At 40.2% G+C, this 19,076-nt stretch overlaps 1 protein-coding gene across 7 annotated transcripts in view; it reads left to right on the top strand.

The window, feature by feature from the left end:
- Positions 1-1,261: 1,261 nt before the first annotated feature.
- Positions 1,262-19,076, top strand: part of cald1a (caldesmon 1a) — a 62,294-nt gene continuing 44,479 nt past the window's right edge. For 5 of the 7 annotated variants that reach the window (XM_046071659.1, XM_046071658.1, XM_046071657.1 and 2 more), the window contains exon 1: positions 1,263-1,392. The gene's annotated coding sequence lies outside the window, so the exon portion shown is untranslated. Of the gene's footprint in view, positions 1,393-19,076 lie in introns of all 7 variants that reach the window. The other 2 variants (XR_006828487.1, XM_046071660.1) reach the window with 2 other exon arrangements.

Raw genomic sequence — 19,076 nt, 5'->3', positions numbered from 1 at the left:
TCACAAATAGGAGGGCTGCATTTGATGGACAGAACCAAACATGACACCACACTTTTTCAACATCCAAATGTAAAAGAATTGATGCAGAAAGTACGCCAGGGCTGTGCTATAGCTACTATTAGCTACAGGATGAATTTTCAAATAGCATCCCCACAAGGTCAACATTTAAAGTCCAGTACTTTAGTTTAGGACCAAATTCCTTCAAATCTAATCACATTCTGTTATATGAGGAAACCTCAAATCCACTCCTTCATTAAATAATATAATTATATAGGCTGGATTTAAGGCCTGGATATGCGTGGATGTGTTCCCATACACAGGTACATGCACAAACTGCAACCTTTCTAATTATTAAAGTAAATAACAAAATATGGCAATATGATTTAACAATGAAAACACATTTTCGTGTATAACAAACCACCATTACACACTGAAAGGAATTTCAGTGTTTAGAAAGTCATTCAACTAATAAAAAGACACAGACAGTAGGCTACATTATTCATTTGGGGAACCATGGAACTTTTTCCCCCTTCCCAACACACTGTGACCTCACCTTACAAGGCTATTTACAGGATCAGTTCATCCAGATTTAGACCTACTGCAAAATTTACTATTTTCTCAATAACCTCTAGTGGTGAGCTATCCATCCAGATAGTTTAGATTTTTTGTCCAGGTTTGTAGATGAATGAAATTTCACTTGTGATGTGCACAGCATTTGAAAACTCAGAATCAGTGCCCAATATAATGCAGCTGAATAAATAATCCCAGAACTGTCTACAATTTCCATGGGAATATTTTCTACTGAGGAAACCCACCGCCACCAAAAAATACAACAGAATCTCTCTCAAGCTGTTATTTCAAAGTTGGCACTGGTAAAACATAAACAAAATATTAATACCTTATTTTGTCTGAAATGAAATGTCACCGCCACATTAATATGGATGTTTTTAAGCCTGTTGGCCTGCCTGAGAGCAGACAGACCTGCTTTTTGTCCAAGATTAACATTTCACATGATCGCTCTTGACAGATGATTTTCTTTCAGAGGCCCCCCGAAGGATAACCAAAAGGGGCACTTTCTGCCTGAAGTCACTTTCGCTATTAGAAGTGTTGCACAAATTGTTCGGAGAGTTTACACTTTTCATTTGGACTCAGGCAGGCTTTGCAAATGCTGTGTGGGTGCAGTCTCAGCTGTGTAGGTTGGCGTTTTAAGAGCAGACTGGGGCAGACATCTCAGCCAAGAGTAGATGTGCGATTATCTTAAAGGGAGGGGCTTGAACGGTATTCAGTACGGTTTTATCATTGAGTGTAGTGGAGGACCGACTGCAGACTGGGTCCCTCTCCTCTCCTCGTACTCAACTCTACAGCTCTACTTTGTCCCGTTAAGATCCACAGGTAAGCGCAAAAACTTTGAGCTTCCTGCAGAATGAACTCTTACAATCTCATACGCGTTCATAGGAAGAAAATTCATGACGCACTGGTGCTTTAGCGAATGAAAATTAAGATGCATTATTTGACGACGGGAGATGATCAGATTAAATGTGTCTGTGCTGTGCGCATGGGCTGCTGATACTTTTCAGGATATCTTGGCTGTAAGCCGCTCCCTCTTTGTGCGCTTTTCATGCTAGCAGTTTACTAAAAGCAAATGTTAACTCATGATTGCGAACTTTATGAAACTTTTCTATGAGTCGAGAAGTGACGCTGTCATGTAAATGTTTTGTTAACCGCAGGGCAACACAAAGAAAAGCATTTTTTGTCCACTCCTGTAATGCGCGCTCAGTCCTTCAGGAGGAGGGGGGGGGGGGGGGGGGGGGGGGGGGGGGGGGGGGGGGGGGGGGTCTCAAAACCCCCGGCCAGCCAAGTTTCTCATCGTCCCAGCAGCCGACATGGCAACAACTACAGCCTGAAACAACTCGAGGAAAATGCTGCAAAGAAGTTTAACTTGACATCACATATTTTTGGCCGTTAATAATATCCATAGCATCCTCCAAACCCTAAAGAGAAGCTGTATTCTTGACCCATAACTACAGAGTTGGCTATAGGCAAGTATAGGCCCCATATGGCTACCAGCACACCACATACCCCTCAAAGGTCAAATCTGACCATGAGATCATGCTGAGATACAGAAGGCAATTGTCTTTTATAAACTTTAAACACATCCAGCATCTCAAGCAGACAAAGCCATAGGGCAGTCTTGCAAAAGTCAGTCCTGCTCACTTGCAGATGAATCCACTTCTCATCATTTCAAGGTTTCACATTCTTTGCAATCCCACCTCCCTGGAGGCAAAAGGCTCACTTCAACTCTCATTGTACTCCAGCAAGTCTTTTGATCTCAGCTTTATTACATAGTAGTATCTGTGAAATGGAAGCATGGAAAATGGGAGGAGGGGTAAAAGCAGTGGGTACATATCTATGCTTTCGGCGCAGAGACAGCATAATAACTGCCCTTGAAACTGTATCTGATAAGTTGTGCAGTGTTTGGAAAACACGTGGAGAATGCCCACCTCTCCTTATAAGGCGCAGGCCTGATCTGGTGACAGGTGATTGAATGGAATGCAATGCAGAACAGCCCTGGAGCACTGCTTCCCAACATCTTCTGATGAACCTCCACAGCCCAATCAGATGAATAGTACCCCTTCATGGACCCGCCATGTTACAAATGTGCTCATTTGGATTGATTTTAAACCGGATGTTCTTTAACACTATTATGTAACAGAAAATATTCTTAAACAATTTATTCATACAAATGAACTTTAAGTTTAAGTTTAAGTCGGTTTGGTCAAGTTGACATTCATTGTGACATTCTGGAGTGGCAGAAGCTGGATATTTCAACTGTTTATCCATTACTTTTATATATATTTTAACTTTTTATTCAGTATTTATTTATCTATTTCAACTGTTTTTCTATTCATATGAGCTTACTATTTAAACTGTTTGATTAGGGCTGAACATCCATCCATCCATCTATCGTCAACCGCTTATCCTGCGTACAGGGTAGGGCTGAACAATTAATTGAAATACTATCGACATCGCAATATGGCGAACTGCAATTTTTTGATAGAGGTAAAATGTGTCATTATTATAAATGAAGCACTGTGGTGCTAAAGAGATGCCCCACCCTACAAAACAGATTATCCAGACAGAGAACATGCTTGTTTGGTACAGACCGCATCATCATCATTTGTCATTTGTTTCAGTGAAAATGAAATGCAAATATTACCATTTCCACTTAAATTGCAATATTTGTCAAAATAATCACAGTCCTACTGTTTATCTGTTATTTCTAGCCAACTATTTCAACTCTTTATTCATCACTTTTAGCTAGGGATGTCCCGATCCTGTTTTTTCCCCCCCCGATATGATCTGAGTCATTTACAGTTTTTCTCACTCGCTTTGGTACATTTGTAGAATCATTCTTAACATTTGAAAAACAGTAAGTGCATTTCTCAAAACATATCGAACAAACAGCACAACACAGTGGATTACCTGCAAAAGCCCGTAACTTGCTCAAAATCCTTAGTCTATCTCTCAAAAGCAAATCTTTATGTCATTGAACATGTTAGTGCCATCAGAATGTCAAGTCCTTGTGTCATTGTTTACGACCAAGATAGTCAAAATGTTTAGTCATATTATCAATATAACAGTGGACTGTGTAAGTATCTTCTGCTGTAAACTATACTGAACGTTTTGATGAATGCACAAGGCTGCACTTTTTCAATATGTCATATCAATTTCAACAGTATAAAGTTTTAAACAGGATTCACAGTTACGTTTTTCCTGTTCGTACTGTAATTTGTTGACAGACCATGTCATTGTGATGCAGAAAAGAAAAAGAAAGGACTGACTGCATAGCACAACGGTAGAAATTACAAAATTTTAAATGTAAGCATATGAAACACTCCTTAGGCTGATGCTCCTGTCAGGTCACAGATTCCCATCCACATCACAATGGATATCTTCATCAGTTACAGTAAGGAGACATTTATAAAAAATGTCTAATAGACGTGTATAGAAAATATGATTAACAGATGTAGACGATCTCTCTCAATATATATATATCTCTCTCTCACTCTCTCTCTCTCTATATATATATTGCACTATTCACTGCTCACTGTGTATTGTTACTGTTCACTGTGTATGGTATTGTGTGTATCAGGTGAATGGTCTGAGGGCTGTATGTTGTGATTTGTTGTTGTCTGTTCTTACTGTGTTCATGCACCATTGTCAATACGAAACAACATTTTGTTCAGCTGTATACTTGAATGTGAAGAATAACTTTGATTTTAACAACATGTTCGGCCATTTTGCATGTAGTGACTTATGGAATGAACTTATGCCTAGATGTTTTGGGGGGTAAGACTGTTCAACCAAGAACCGGTATAATTTCATTGTGATCAGCATAACATAAGCAATTGATAATGTAGGAAACAGCAGACAATTGTACATAATCATTTGCTTCAATGTGTCAAAGCATTTGCAATATGTTCAAAACTGAGAAACTGCTTTTATGATGTGTACAAGTGACAAGATGATGTGGAGGTTGAACTTTTAGCTATTTCAAGTTTTAGCTTGCCTCTCAACTGTTTATCCAGGACTTTAAGCTATTTCAGTCAGTTTCAACTACTTTTAACTTTTTCACTGTTGAGACTTCTCTGCTCCCTTGCTAACTACTTTTCGCACATTCTTAATTGTACCATGTAATGTTAAGGTGTTACAGCTGACTCAATATGTGGCTATATTTTTAAAATAAAATCATAATTTCCATTTAGTGAAATTAGTTGAGATAATTTATCTTTTCAAGAACCACATAGCAACAACAAAGTTTTTCCTGGCATACAAGCACCCCTGGTGGGAATCACTACACTAGCAGTTGATTTCAGTTTTTGCTTGCATGTTCACACATATATACTCTCACACAACTATTTTTGGACTAAAACACTCCCAGAAAACTGCAGGCTTGACACTAAAATGCATGTAGTGCTTTGTAGTGTACTTAGAAGCGGATTTTATAATTGGCACGATATGATATGGGTACAGAAGAATCTGGAGGTAATTGCATAGAGTGATAACAGGGGTTTGGCAGTGTGGGGCGAGAGCCAGGGTTAGGGCTGGGCGGGCAGGATGTAGGGAACACTGCCATGCATTTCCGGAGTCTGGCTCTGGACTTCACAGTGCGGTGAAGGCTTCTAGTTACTGTACGCTGGCTCCCTCTCCTTCTCTCTCCCCTTCTCTCCCTTCTCTCATACACTTGATTAAAGTTATATGGTGGATCAGGTAATTATTGCGCCTCATTCTCATCATAATCAACATCATGCTAAAGCATGAGGCATTCACAAATTCCTTCTATGTACAGTTATGTGTTAACGTGCATGCAGTATATGTGGGTGCGTTGTTATAGTTTGATCCTAGATACTCATAATCCACCACAGTATCAAGTTCCAAAGCAAGAATCCAGAGTTTCCTTGCAAGGCAGTAGTTTCTTACCACCACTGAGCTAAGGAAGCCAACCAAGTGGCAAACTGAATTTGAATAGAATGGAAAACTGGCAGAGGCAATTTTCTAACACAAATGATTGGACCCTTCTGTTCTTTTTTTAATAGATGTTTACCTATACTGTGTCCAGTGTTAAGGTTTTCCAAATGTGGTTCAGTTTCCAGTGATCGTATGCTGACATGTCCGTCCAAACATACATTGTTTCTGCACAGCAGGTGCCAGAGCTATTTTCTGGTTTCTTCTCATAACGGACCAGTGAAACTATGTCAAGCATGTTTCCTGTGTTCTAGTCATTTTGCCCCTTGGCTTAAGGTTGTGCAGATTTGTTTATTCTAAGAAAATGGTTTGAGATGGAGATTCTGCTCCACCATGCCTGCAGTACCACAAGCAAAATGAGTTATTTCTGTTTCATCAATGGCGTCCTTGTCATCAGTGTCCACCAGTTGCCTCAAATAAAGTTATTTTAGGTTTTAGGTTTGTGTCTTCTGGACAACAGTAGGAGTAGGACAGGGTTCAGCTCATTTGAAGTGATTGTGATTGACATGCAGCTAGAGCTCATGGGACTCTGGCGCTGGACTGGAGCCCCAAAGTGTACTCATTCTGTTCCCCCTCGCCTTTGAATTCGATAGCATGTAATTTGAATGCGCTGTATCCAGAACCGCACACTAAGTTGTATAATATGGTGAGCTTGGACGGACGGGCAGATCTCGTGTTGGAAAAGAATTCTTAACTCTTTCACCGGGTAACGACGGTCAACAAGTGGTAGGCAAAAGCTAGTAGTGCTGTTTAATTGCTTGAGAAGTCACACAAGGCCATGAAACCTCAGATGATGTTTATTTAGGTCCTAGAAAATAATGCAGTAAGAGTTTTGCAGATGTTTGTGATATAAACTTAAAATTCCTGTTATTTGCCGTTTTAAAGGAAAAACCTCATTATGCAGCCAAGCTGACATGGAAAAGTTCAGTAGGGGAATATCCACAGTGCTATTCAATGTTCTGGCATTTGTTCACTGCACAATTAGACTCTGGTTGTCTCTTGGGTGCTGGAGAATGCATACTGTCATTTTTTTCGCCTCTTCTAGTCGATCCATACCCCGCCCTATAATAGATTCACCAACAAATGATGTCCTATTTAATCAAACCAGATTTACATAGCTATTTTAAAGCCACAGATTCAGCACACTATACATGCATAAATAATATCACAATGATCCTCCCTCCCAGGATTTGTGTCTTTACTTCCTTTCTTTTAATTTATTGCCCAATCTTTGATTCTCCTGACTGAAGCAGTCATGTGGGCATGATAGACCTGTGTTTGAATTCCTCTGGGCTTTAGTCACACTCTGATGAAGAGGGTTTGTTAGATCAGCCTCTCACTTGTGTCGTTTTCTGACTTTAAAGTGCTATCACTCAAGGCCAGATTGCCTAATAGGCAGCATGGCATGTCGGTGTTGGTAATTGGCATATTGGCCCGCCATCTGCTAGTTGCCAGATGCCGAGCTCCACCAGAAGTTTCAGAGCTTTAAAAAAGACTATTGTATTATTTTCCCCCTTGCTAAATCTCTTGTTTTTTTTCAGTGGGTGATGATTTAATTCATGAGGCAGCCTTGCTTTATATCTTAAAAGGTAAAACCTCCTCTCCTACTCACGTGATCTACATTTCATGGGGTTTTTGTAGATGATTGATGGTGCAAGAGTGAGGTCAGTGCTCCTAAGCAGCGCTTCTGATGTCATCCTACAAAGATGCATGTTCTCCCCTTCTTTCCCCAAAGTGGTTTATTCAGAGAAGTGTACAACATTGTTAAGAGGGACGTTTAGCCTTTTGGGCTTCTTCTCATCTGATAAAACAAGCACAGGAAATGTCTCTGTTAGCTGATTGGCCTAGTGTTTTCCTTTGCCGTCCTCCCACTGGGACCTCAGACATGCACAGTGTGTCCCTGTGACACACAAACCACCTTACTTGTCATTCTTATAACGGCTACATTAACTTTCTATTCGCCTTTCTCCTTTTCTTTAATACCAATCTACTCTACCTCAGCCTGTTACTCCCGAAAAGAAATGATTACTGTAACGTTCATTCTCACTTCACCCTACTTCTTCTCTTTGCCAAATTTCCATTCTTTCCTCCCAGTCCTCTCTTCACCCCCCTGTCCTCTCCCTCCGCCCTTCTCCTCTCACCCTCTGGTCTTCCTCCCATAGCGTCCCAAACCTAAACAAACATGGCTAATCAAGAGCCTGTCAAATCACTTTTTAAAAGTCCCATATTTTAGGGTAATGGGGAATTAAGGAAACGTGGCAGTAATAACCTGATGTAAATCCCAGCGGTGTGTGTGAAAAATACCATTGAGTGTAAACACATGACCATGAGGTCATGTGTTTACACAGTTAGCGAGGTTAACCACTCTATGAATCGCACGGGGGAAAACAGATAGGGCAGTGTGTAGGTCAGTTATAGGCCTGTTGGATTTATGCTCTTGGCTATAGAGGTGCTGTGTGTGAAGTGTGTATGGCGAATGTGAAGGACAGCTCGGTGAGTCCACATTGGACGACTGCCATCATGGGAGTAAGAACTGGCGAGAGGGAGATCAGGCTTGTATGTGGTAATGATGGAAGTGAGGGCTTACCTCATACACATAAAACAATCACTGTGTCCTTACATGGGTATTCACAAGTCAGACTTCTACCGTAATTGTGTTTCATTCTTTGGAAAAGCTTCAAAGTTCAGTTTTTTTTATTCTAACCAAGTTCTGAGTATTTGAACATTTATTTTAAGTATTGGCATAAAATCTAAGGAGAATACAATGTTTTCCGATGGTCTCACAAGTTATTAATATATTTAGGGCTGTGATTAATGATTATTCATACCATAGAATCTCAGATTATTTATCACTTTATTGTTAAAAGTCAAAGGTTATGTCTTCTTCTTTTGTCCGACCAAAACTAAACCCAAATAAATTAGATTTACAAGAGTAAAAAAAAACCTTCAAAAAGGTGGAACCGGTAAATATTTAGCAATTTATTTCTTTGTTAGTGACTTAAACCTTCATTAACAAGGTTTTTTGGTCACTTGGGGGCAGTGGTAACAAGCTGCAAACACACTCATTTTGTTTGATTTGTGAAACATGTTAGCAAAAAAGTTGCCAATTTTCACATCCTGAGCAGCATTAGCATTCATTTGTAGTTTATGGTCACCTGATGAATGTCAGGCCAATAGTCACTCACCTTTTAGCTCCGATTCGATCTCCATCAACTCCTGAGGGAAGTATCTGACTTTTAACTGCTGAACACTCCACATTATTCATTAGCTAGTCATTAGCTTTGCCTGTCTGCTGTTTGGTGCTCTACTGGTAGTATACAGTGGGTTTATCAGAACTTTTTTAGTGATGCAACTGAAAACGACAATGATGAGATCGGTGAGAGTGAACTAAAACAGGGAAGTTGCAGCAACCAAAACAAAAAGCTAAAAGATGCTAAAACGCTCCATAGAGCAGAGGGGAACTGCAGAGTCCGGTTACAATGATCCATGGCTTCATCACTATGAGCAACACCTTTCTCAAAACACATAGTTCTAGATCTGTTGTTGATATAAAGCTGATGATTATGCAGCTTTACGCCATTCATCAGCAATCAAAGTGTGGGTGATTAATTTTCTCTTGGTCGGCTCACTACTTAATCGACTCGTTTCATCACTAAGTAGAATTTCATTCAGTCGTAATGTTTCTCAAACCTTTCTCTGTCTAGTATCTAAAGTCAGACTCTGCACATGTGTCTCATTGCAAGGCACATTGTTTGAAATGGTCCGCATCCATCTTTCCCACCCGAATAAGCCAGTCAGGCAGCAGCACAGTCTGAGGTCTGTGTTGGGGCTGCAGTCGGGAGCAGCAGTAATTGTTTAAGAGTGCATTTATAGAGTGTACTCTTTGTGCCTCCTAATCAGAAGCATACTCAGGCATTTACATATGTGCCTCCGAGGATTGCCGAGAATGTATTACAAGCAAGGCAAGAGGACAGGAGAGTAACAAAGTCGGCTGCAGTGGGCCACTATGCTGTTGCCATTTCTTTCCACTTCACATGTTACTGCCCTGTTAGGAGGTTGTAAGATAAGTGGTGGGGGTGAAAGTTATTACGGCTGAAGATCAAAAGCACAGAATGGCTGATGCAAAGTCAGTCCTCCCACAGCCCCAGTAACAAATGTAGGGTATGCGTCTACATTTGTCTTCCTGTGTCTTTGAAACACTGATACCAACGATTTCTCAAAAAAGTAGAAATCCAAAGTTCTCATCTGTCTCCTTATCTGCGACCTTATAGATTAGAAATGTTTTTGTGGATTCATTTCAGTATGCATCAGGTAATTTGTCAATTTTTCTTTCTGTACTCTCTCAGCTCTGGCAAGGGGACAAGGAGAACAGAAATATGGCTTCAGAAAACCATTTTAATCAGACAGTGCTCCGCAGGGACAGAGGCTGGCATAGGAGAGCTCTTTACCTCATCAGAGCTCTGCCAGTGGTGATTGGGAGAAACACTCAGTCAGGTTTTTATTGAATAACCCCAGCTCTGTACTGGAGGGGCTTTACTGTAATAGAGCAGCTCTACAGCCGCTGAGGTGACAGCCAAATGGTACTTATTAAACTAAGGGATGATTCATTCTATATGCCCTACTGCAGTTTAACCTTGTTGGAGGCTTACGGTTTGGCTTTAATGCATAAGTCTAGTCACATTTTTTTGGACTGAGATACATATGCATGCGATTATCCTCTGATCAGACAGCAGAGTTCACAAATTTCCTTACTTAAAAAAAAACACATGAATGCAGTTATTTAATATGGACAGTGATTTCCTTCTTCTTTCAATTTAAGCTGTAATATCCACTTGAACTACATTTGTGCTGAGTGGTTTAGATCAACTCTTTCTTCTTGGAGATGCACGTTAACACCTCCTCAGGAATAATAGCTGTGGGTTCTGTCAACTCTGCTCATTTACCCAGTACACACCTCTCTGCACAAATTGAGCATGACGTCTAATGGAGTGTGAGTGTGGATTAATTAGCCATGTATTTAGTCTAATGGCTCCTTCTCTTCTGATTAATGACAACACATGTCACACGGAGGAGGGCACAGCTCCAACATACGAACAGTTTCATATTAAAATCTACCATTTGAATATAATGGTGTTTGCTCTGACAAAGTCTGCTGATATGAAACCACTATTTGTTTTATATATTATTATTTAAGTGGCTTTTCATGAAGAGAGTGTTGCTCTAACCATCCTTGTTTTATAAAAAAAATAGATAATTCAATTATCTCTTAATTTTTTTTTTTTTTAAGAATAGTGACCAAAATATTTTTAGAAAAGTATTGAGCTTGTCAGTGTTCTCTGGTGTACACACTATGTTATGCCAACACTATTATTATCTAAATTGCCTATAAAAAAAGGTGATTTCTGTACCAATATTAGGGCTGCATGATATGGTAAAAATTTACCATTTTCCATATGATTGACAGTAAGTGGGAATGATAATTATTTTTGCATCACGATTTTCATTTAAAAAAGCTATTCAGTCATGATGATGTGACATTTGTTCGGGTCTATATCAAATAAACATGTTTTCTTACATCTGGAGAACAAGATTTGTAGACAGGTGCGTCTCTGCAGCACTACAGTGCTTTATTTATAATGCTGTTTTGTTGCATTTAGTTACATTTTACCTTCATCAAGAAACTGCAGCTTCTGCGATTTGGATATTACACTTAGCCATATTTTAGATTTTTGATCATTTCGATAATATTAATTGTGCAGCCCTAACCGATATATGTGCTATAAGCTAATAAGCCTGGCCAATATATCGGTCAAGCTCTACATAGTGCTAGGTGCTAGGTTAGTTGAATATATTTGTGTACTATCAAGTTTTTTGGCCTGACTTGGCCTTATTCATGAGGGTAATACATAAGAAGCTACAAATTCGGTAGAGTGCCTATGAGGCATGGGATGGGGTGCCCATTCTGGCTGACCTCATTAAAACCTGCCTTAATGAGAAACAAAACACCCAGATGCCCACCCTCCTCCCCAGAACAATGGGTTCTTGTTATCAAAGAGTCTGCATCCCATGTATGATGGAATCTGGCTTGCGTCCCGGCAGAGTTTTCATGAGACTGTGTGTGCCTGAGTCGAGCCCTGAGCCCCACAGTGCCACTCACTTCTGTGACAGCCACCTGGGAGACCACCTTGGAAAATAGGCCCCTATTAGTTCAGGTTAGACTTAATGACCAGTAATGGTACACCGGCCAAGCCAAACTGTGCAAAAGGGCTCCGGGCAGGCCGAAATGAAATACCAGTCACTCAAGCTCTGAATATAAACACAAGGTGGGTGGTGGGTTGGGGTGAATAGGTATGTCTGTAGGTGTGTGTCTGTGTGTATGAGGTGGTTCAGACATACATCTATGTGTTTGAGAGTAGAGTTGACCCAGGTGGAGGAGACACTTTTTGAGCACGAGTTGATGGGTGAACCCCCATGGACAGATTAGTGCGGGGGGGATGGGGGTGGTGGTGGTGGTTGTGGTTTTGCATTTATTCTCATTTAGCTCTGCTGCTTTGTGAACCAAACCTCATTTCTAGTTTTGCCATCAGCTAAAAAAAGCTTGGAGCAACTTCAACGGAGCAACCAGAGAAGCCTCCTAAGAGCACCACTCAATTATTTACAATTTCATGGCTGTCTGAGATATGTGTTATTCTAATAAATTTAGGAATTAGGAGGCTTAAGTACTGCACATGTATTAACCTCTAAAGCTGAATTTTATCCTCGATTTAGTGGTAAATGCCACATCATGCTAATGGCATTGAATGATGATTGCGTCTTCCATGGTCTAAATAGTCTGTGGTCTAGAATTAGCACAGGCATTAAAAGTAAGAAACTCTACCATTTAAAAAGCTATGATATGAGTCAATCAGCCACCGAATAAAATTACTTTTAACTCCCAGGGCGAATGAGCTGCAGAGCTCCCAGGCCTGCAAACAGCAGACAGAGAAGCATAGTGCAATCTTCAATGAAAGAGACGAGGACAGAGGAAGAGAGAGAGCTTTGTTATGTCTCTTGAAGCTCTAGGGTTTCCTGGAATTTCTGGCAATGGATTCCAAAGTCACATAACGACAGAAAGAGAGAAGAAATAGAGGCAGACAGGGGTTAAATCTCCTGTAGGACACAGTTCAAGACGTTCTACTGACAATAGCTGCTCTGCCACTGTATACTGCAGATATGAAGATCTCTAGTGTTTTCACTAGGCACATTTGTCTCAAGACTAACAGAAACTATGAACATAGTACAAACTCACCCACAGAGACTGCAGAGTATAAGGTGACATACATTACCTACTGTATACCTACAGATTAAAGACCTTAGCTTGGGCTTTTCACCTCGAGGGGGGACAGTAGACGCGCACCCGTCCAAGCTGGCTGGCTGCCACACTAATAATAACAGCCAGCACAGCCATGCACGAAAATTAGATCTGGTAAAGCTAGTGAACTTTAGCCCTGTTGAGCCCTGAAAGGATTTGAGGTATGAGAAGAGGGGAATGTATTTTTTGGAAGGAGAGGTGAGCTCTCTGTCACTCTGAGAATTGTGCATCCGCTGATTCAGAAGCAATGCTTAGGCTTTAATATCTTGTTTGATAATATAAACCACTGAAACATAGAAAGAAATGCCACTTTTTCCATATGGGTATGATATGTGTTGGGATTTCATCTTTGTCTCCATGAAAGCTCCACATTTCTAGTTCTTGGCAATGTATCTCTAAGCCAGTGTAGGGGGACTGGGATTAGGACTTTTTTACCTGAATTTTGTGCTGCCTTCTACAGTCCTTTGCCAAGAGCTTTTTCTATAACAATACTTCTTCCTCCAATAACTGCAGTATTGAACTTAATCTATTTTAGAAAGATCTAAAAGTAGTATTTGACTTTCTTTATTAAGGCAATGCAAAATCAATTCCTTCTCACAGGGGGTGGGGCTGGGGGGGAGCTTAATACAAGTGTAAATGTGCGGTGCAAGCAAGACATAAAACACAAACTAGATGCTAAGGCTTCATGCTGTTCTACAGATCCACACTTGGTGATGGTATCGGGCCAAAAAAAACAGCAATGCGCAAAAGGCAGCGAATGAGAAGATGCTTGCCGATTTAAAAAAAAAAATCTGCTTTGAAAACGTTTTATCAGAAGGAAATGCTTTCAACATGTTTGTTAGGCCTTAAAGCTTCACTCAGTCTCATCACTCTCATCGGCTTTGTTTCCGGACGGAGCATGCAGCAGTTTTTCAGCGAGAAGGCTGTGAAAAACACACTGTACATTACCTGCCTAGCACCAATTGGCGAAAAGACTGTTAGCGTGTAGTATTTAGAGGAAGATATTTCCCTCAGGAATTGGTGGAGACCAAAACAGAGCTAAAAGGAGAGTGACTACTGGAGTTACATTTGACAAGTGGACAGAAACAGTGACTTTTGTTGTATCCATACCAGTGTTGGGACCAAACCTACACCCTTTCTTTAAGGCTGTCGAACAGTGATAGACATAAGAGTGCAATGTAATTTGAACCCATTAAATGTCACTGTTGCCTGATTATACTGATTGGAGACATCTTTTAGTTTCCACACCTGGCACTTATGGCATTTACCATTAAATGGCTTGGATCCATATCAACTCACTGAGAGCATGTCAGGGCCGCATGAGAGAGCGAGAGAGAGAGAGTCATAGGATTAAAACAAAACAAGCCTGGCTGTCTGTGGCTCTCTATTGTAATTCTGTTTTCTGACTTGTGTGTATGCAGCAAGTGTCTTGTTTGCGGGTTCCCTGAAGAAACCCTCAGATTTCCTGCTGTAAGACTGAATTGAAAGCACTGTCAGGGGATCACTCCACCTCTCCACATTCACTGTGACTAATAGACCTTCTCGGTCAGGTCATCTTGCTCGCCTGCCACGCCAACCCACAACCTACCTCCTTAATGTCCTCCTATCTCTCTCCAGGAATGCAGCCCCTTATTTTGAAAAATACCTTGTCATGTAATACCCTTGAAAAGCTTTGCAGCACACAAATTGGCATTCTGCTGCATGATTTACTGACTTGTGTGTTAAAACAAGGCAAGAAAGATACAGATTTATGACATTTTGGAGAGATTTAAATAAATATGTCCTCTGCGAAAGTAATTTTCTTTGGGTTTTCCAGATAGGATTGTGGTACGTGCGCAAAAAAGGCAAACTTGTGTCAGGGTTTGCACTCAGCTGTCACGCTTTCAACAGGCTCTCAGTATGTGGGGGCATTGCATCATGCTCTTTAGCCTCACTCTGACCTCATGTATGTTTCCATGTAAGGTATGATGGGAAGACGTTCTCTCTTAGTGTGGTTTGAGCCAGCCACATAAATCACTCCGCCGTTTATATTCTTTCTTTTTTTTTTTATCCTTCTGATTTTTCACCAGTGTAATTTCTCTCCGGCCACGGAGAGCCACACGTCCACCACGACCAAAATGTGGATTTTATAGGAAGCATGTCACAAATGTTCAGCAGATCCATATTCTTTCCTTTTTTTTGCCTTAGAGAAACACATCAGGAACCTCTCAAACTTTATAAGAAATACATTTTTATGTTCCACTTAATGTTTCCAGCATGTCATGTTATTGCCCATGTACCAGAGGCTGTGGGCTGCTGTGGCTCATGCTAATCACGTATACTTTTACATTTTAGTCACTGAGCTTTGGTGAGTATCCTGAGTGACTTAAACTTATTTTAAAAAAGTACAAGTTCAGGATTTTGCCCGAGGGCCTTTCAGCCAGACACGCTGATGACTGAAACTGTGATCTTTCAGTTCCTGGTTATAAGAGCTGAGCCTTTCCTCACAGGTCTGCAAGAGAATACGATTTTTAAGAATAGTAGATAGGTAATTTCTGTTCTGTTCCGTCCTGTTTTTACTATTTTCCGTTTGATTCTGCTTTATTGCCGTCAGCTGGATAAACTGTTCTCTAGCTGCAGTGTCAACAGTAGCAGTGCTTAGTCTAAAATCCTCTATATATCAGCACTCTGGATCTACTAGTCTCCCTGGTCAGCTCACTAGTACCGGAATAATGTCCTGTTGAGGAGACACAGACTTCTGCCCGAGCCTCATTTATTCTGACAGAAGGCAGGTGTCAAGACAGGGCCGTCTGTCCTAAAGGAACAAGAAGGAGGGTGCTTTTCTTTTGGAAAATGACACCAGAGAAGGATGAGTTAAGGGATTCATGACAAGTTATATGTTTGGGTATTCAAATGCTATTTGTTGCTTAAAAAGAGACAAAAACTCTGCCAATGGTGCAAGAGGTTTTCAAGACCATTAAATTTTCAGTTTTTTTTTCTTCAGTGCATTGGGATTACTATTACCTCCTTTGTCTTTGGCTTCATCCAGCATCTGTCTGTCATTATTTATTTACGATCCTATTTAACAGACTTAAAAGTCACAGTGCGCCCTAAGGTACTGAGAGAGTTGATGATGTTGTCCTTGTATATTCATCATAACTCCGGTTTGTTACGACAGGAAAATTATGTGGGAAAATTACATTTATTCATGCTCTAGTCCTGGTTTGTTTGAGTATCATAGTGTAGTTTTGATACAGTCTTGGCCCTTTATTGAGTATACAGTATGTTCTGACATCGCAGTCAAAGATGATGTCTTGACTGTAATGTTCCTTGTGGAATTACACAACAGACTGTTAATATCGCATGTCAAGTGCAGGGGTGCTTATTTATTGAGATTATTTGACATTCTGCATATTTGCAGATCTGTTTTTTTTTTTTTTCAAGGAAGTGCTTACGTAAGAGGGCTGCAGCACTGGAAGCTAAACCAGCCTGGATCCTGCAAGCAGGAGAAGAAAGAGCTATAATGGCATTTATCACTTTGTTCTCCCCTGTTCTTTTCGGGCATTGTTAATTTTAATATTTATATTCCAATAGTTTGTTAAATTCTACTTAATTGATTATGTATTATGATGCAAGTGGAACTCTTGTACCAAACAATTTCATTTTAATTTTGTTTTCTGTACGAACTAAGCAAACAAATTCAGTTAAAATATTTTTACCTTTGTACAGAGTCAGGCTAGCTGTTCCCCCCAGTTTCCACTATTCAACCATTTTTCCAATATTTAAGCTAAGCTAATAGCCTGCTGGCTTTAGCTTCATATTTAGCATAAAGATATGAGGGTGGTAGTGAATTGATCAAAATTTCGAACTCTTCCTTTAAGATTGTTTACGGGTAGCCCAATATGTATATCATTGCATTATCATCACTAAACATAAAAAAATATTGTATTTTTATAGTCTGTTGTCCATCACCAAGCATAACTTATGTAGCTTAAATGTATTTTACTCTGTGTAATTTATGTATGTGTGGGTGCTTGCCTTCATAAAACCACAACTTCAACGTAATTTTTACACTTAGGTTTTTGTACAGATTAGGCAAACAGACATAGTATAGGATATTTATGCTAGTTCAGCTAACCGCCTGCTAGATGTAGCTTTGTATTCTGCATACAGGAAGGAGAACGGTATCTTTTAATCCAACCATTGCCAAGAAATGGAATAAGCATATTTCCTAAAATGTCAAACTATTCCTTTAAGAGGGATTATAAAAGTTCGGCAACTTGTTAAACTGGACAGTTTTGTAAAAACAGAAGCACAAGGTCCTTTATTTATTGCTTTGTTCTGTGCTGAGTTCAGACTTTTGTTCTCCCAGCAGTTTTCCTTCATTGCTGGCTGTTCACGCACACTCCAAAAAAGTGTCCCAGATAATTCGAAGTAGTTTCTTGTGAAATGACATACCCACATAGACATTTTTGCAGCACGGCAACGGCAGGAGAACGTCAGAGCCTCTCCATTTAGTGAGGTAGACAAACAAACCGTTTCTAACTTAAGCAGAGGACGGTGGCGTTTGAGACGGCTGCTTTTTCACCATGAGGAATGTTCCCTTCCAGGGGGCTCCAATTCGAAGTGTACTGCTGAGACTCCGGCATAGAGCTCATATGTGAAAGTGAAGAAAGCTTTTGTGTGTGTTTAAAATGAATTGTCAGCGCAGTGAAAGGATCGGTGTGCCTCTCTTTCATGACTCCGGACTCGTGCAGGTGTGCGTGTTTGTGTGTGTGTTCGCTGAGATGTCACGGTAGGTCCAACATCACCATCAGTCATGCTGTTTTGAGAGGGAGCCAACTCTGTGGCCACTGTGTAGTGAGTGTGAGAGCTCTATCTTGCTGTGCACACAGCATGCAAGTAAACCTTCCCCCTTTTTTTTTTCTTTTTCCCAGTTTGGTTACGGGAAAAGGCAGCATTTTTTCCTTCCATATTTGGTCATATGGAGCCCCGCCAATAAGCAGTAGCCTTTTGATGCCGTACAAACATCCCTATTTTGTGTGGGATTTGTACTTTTTGGAATGCTTTTTCTCCAATTCTGCCTGATTGTGGGTGTAGCATCTGAAAGTGCACTTTTAGAACGGACAAAAGACTTTTAAAAGTAAAAGACTGGAGAGGAATTGTGTTGGCTTTTGCTACTATTGCACAAAGAAGTTGCCTTGTGACAGTATTATTTATGATTTGGGCAGAAAGAATCCAACTTCCAATGCAAATGCCTCTCTTAAAACCAACATTTAAAGTAAGACAGTGTTTTATAATTCTTCTTTTTCAGCCAACTCCTACTCGGGCAGTTATTTAATTTGGTAAATGGATCAGCAGCTGACAAAGAAGAATTTATCATCTCATTTCAGTGGTTAACTTTGAAGAGCTTCAAGTACAATGTTAAAACCAGCTGAAGCTGGATTTACTTTGATCTCCTCAAAAATGAGAATAAAGATAGTATATTTGTAGTTGAAATGGAGCATCTGTGTGCTAAAACCTGCTGTCGAAAAACTGTGAGATCCAGATGATGGATAGGGCACGTTGGGGTAATGTTTTTATTGCAATTTAAGTGTGACTTAGCTTCAAGCGAGAGGATTACACACACATAAACACACCCTCAGCCTGAAGGGGAATGCTGGCTGGTGAAGCGCAGGTGTTTTCAGCTTTCTCTCCACAGAAGTGAAGGGCCATAATACCTAATGCGGCCCAACGTATGATGAGCAGTGCATAACTCCCATCCTTGTGTAGGACCGGGAGAGGAGAAAATATTAAAAGAACAGTGAGTCATAGTCTAAATATACAACAGATGACAGTGTGCTCAAAGTTTAGCGAGGTTATCTCGCTGACAGTGGAAAATAAAACACAGGATTCAAGAATGTAACATAGACAGTAATTTGTTTTCATCAGGGCAACACAAGAGTTTAGAAAGTATCAACCTACAGCTTCCTTTCCAAAGGGGATTTGTCAGTTTGAAAGATTATAAACTAATACTACGATTATCATACGCATTTTATGACATGCTGTTTGAGAAATTAAGACCATGAGGGTTATAGCTGAGATACACGGTACTTTAAAGGATAATTCCAGTTTTTAGGGTCTTACGTTTTGTAGTTTCTGCGTTTTTATTAATAAGTAATAAGTGATAATAATTACTTGGGATCATGGAGACAACAAAATATTATTTCTGTAACGTTAC

Source organism: Micropterus dolomieu, linkage group LG16 (assembly GCF_021292245.1).
Source record: "Micropterus dolomieu isolate WLL.071019.BEF.003 ecotype Adirondacks linkage group LG16, ASM2129224v1, whole genome shotgun sequence".
In the NCBI taxonomy this organism is placed as follows: domain Eukaryota; kingdom Metazoa; phylum Chordata; class Actinopteri; order Centrarchiformes; family Centrarchidae; genus Micropterus; species Micropterus dolomieu.
The sequence above is the reverse complement of the archived record's forward strand: the minus strand, read 5'-3'. Positions and strand labels throughout refer to the sequence as shown.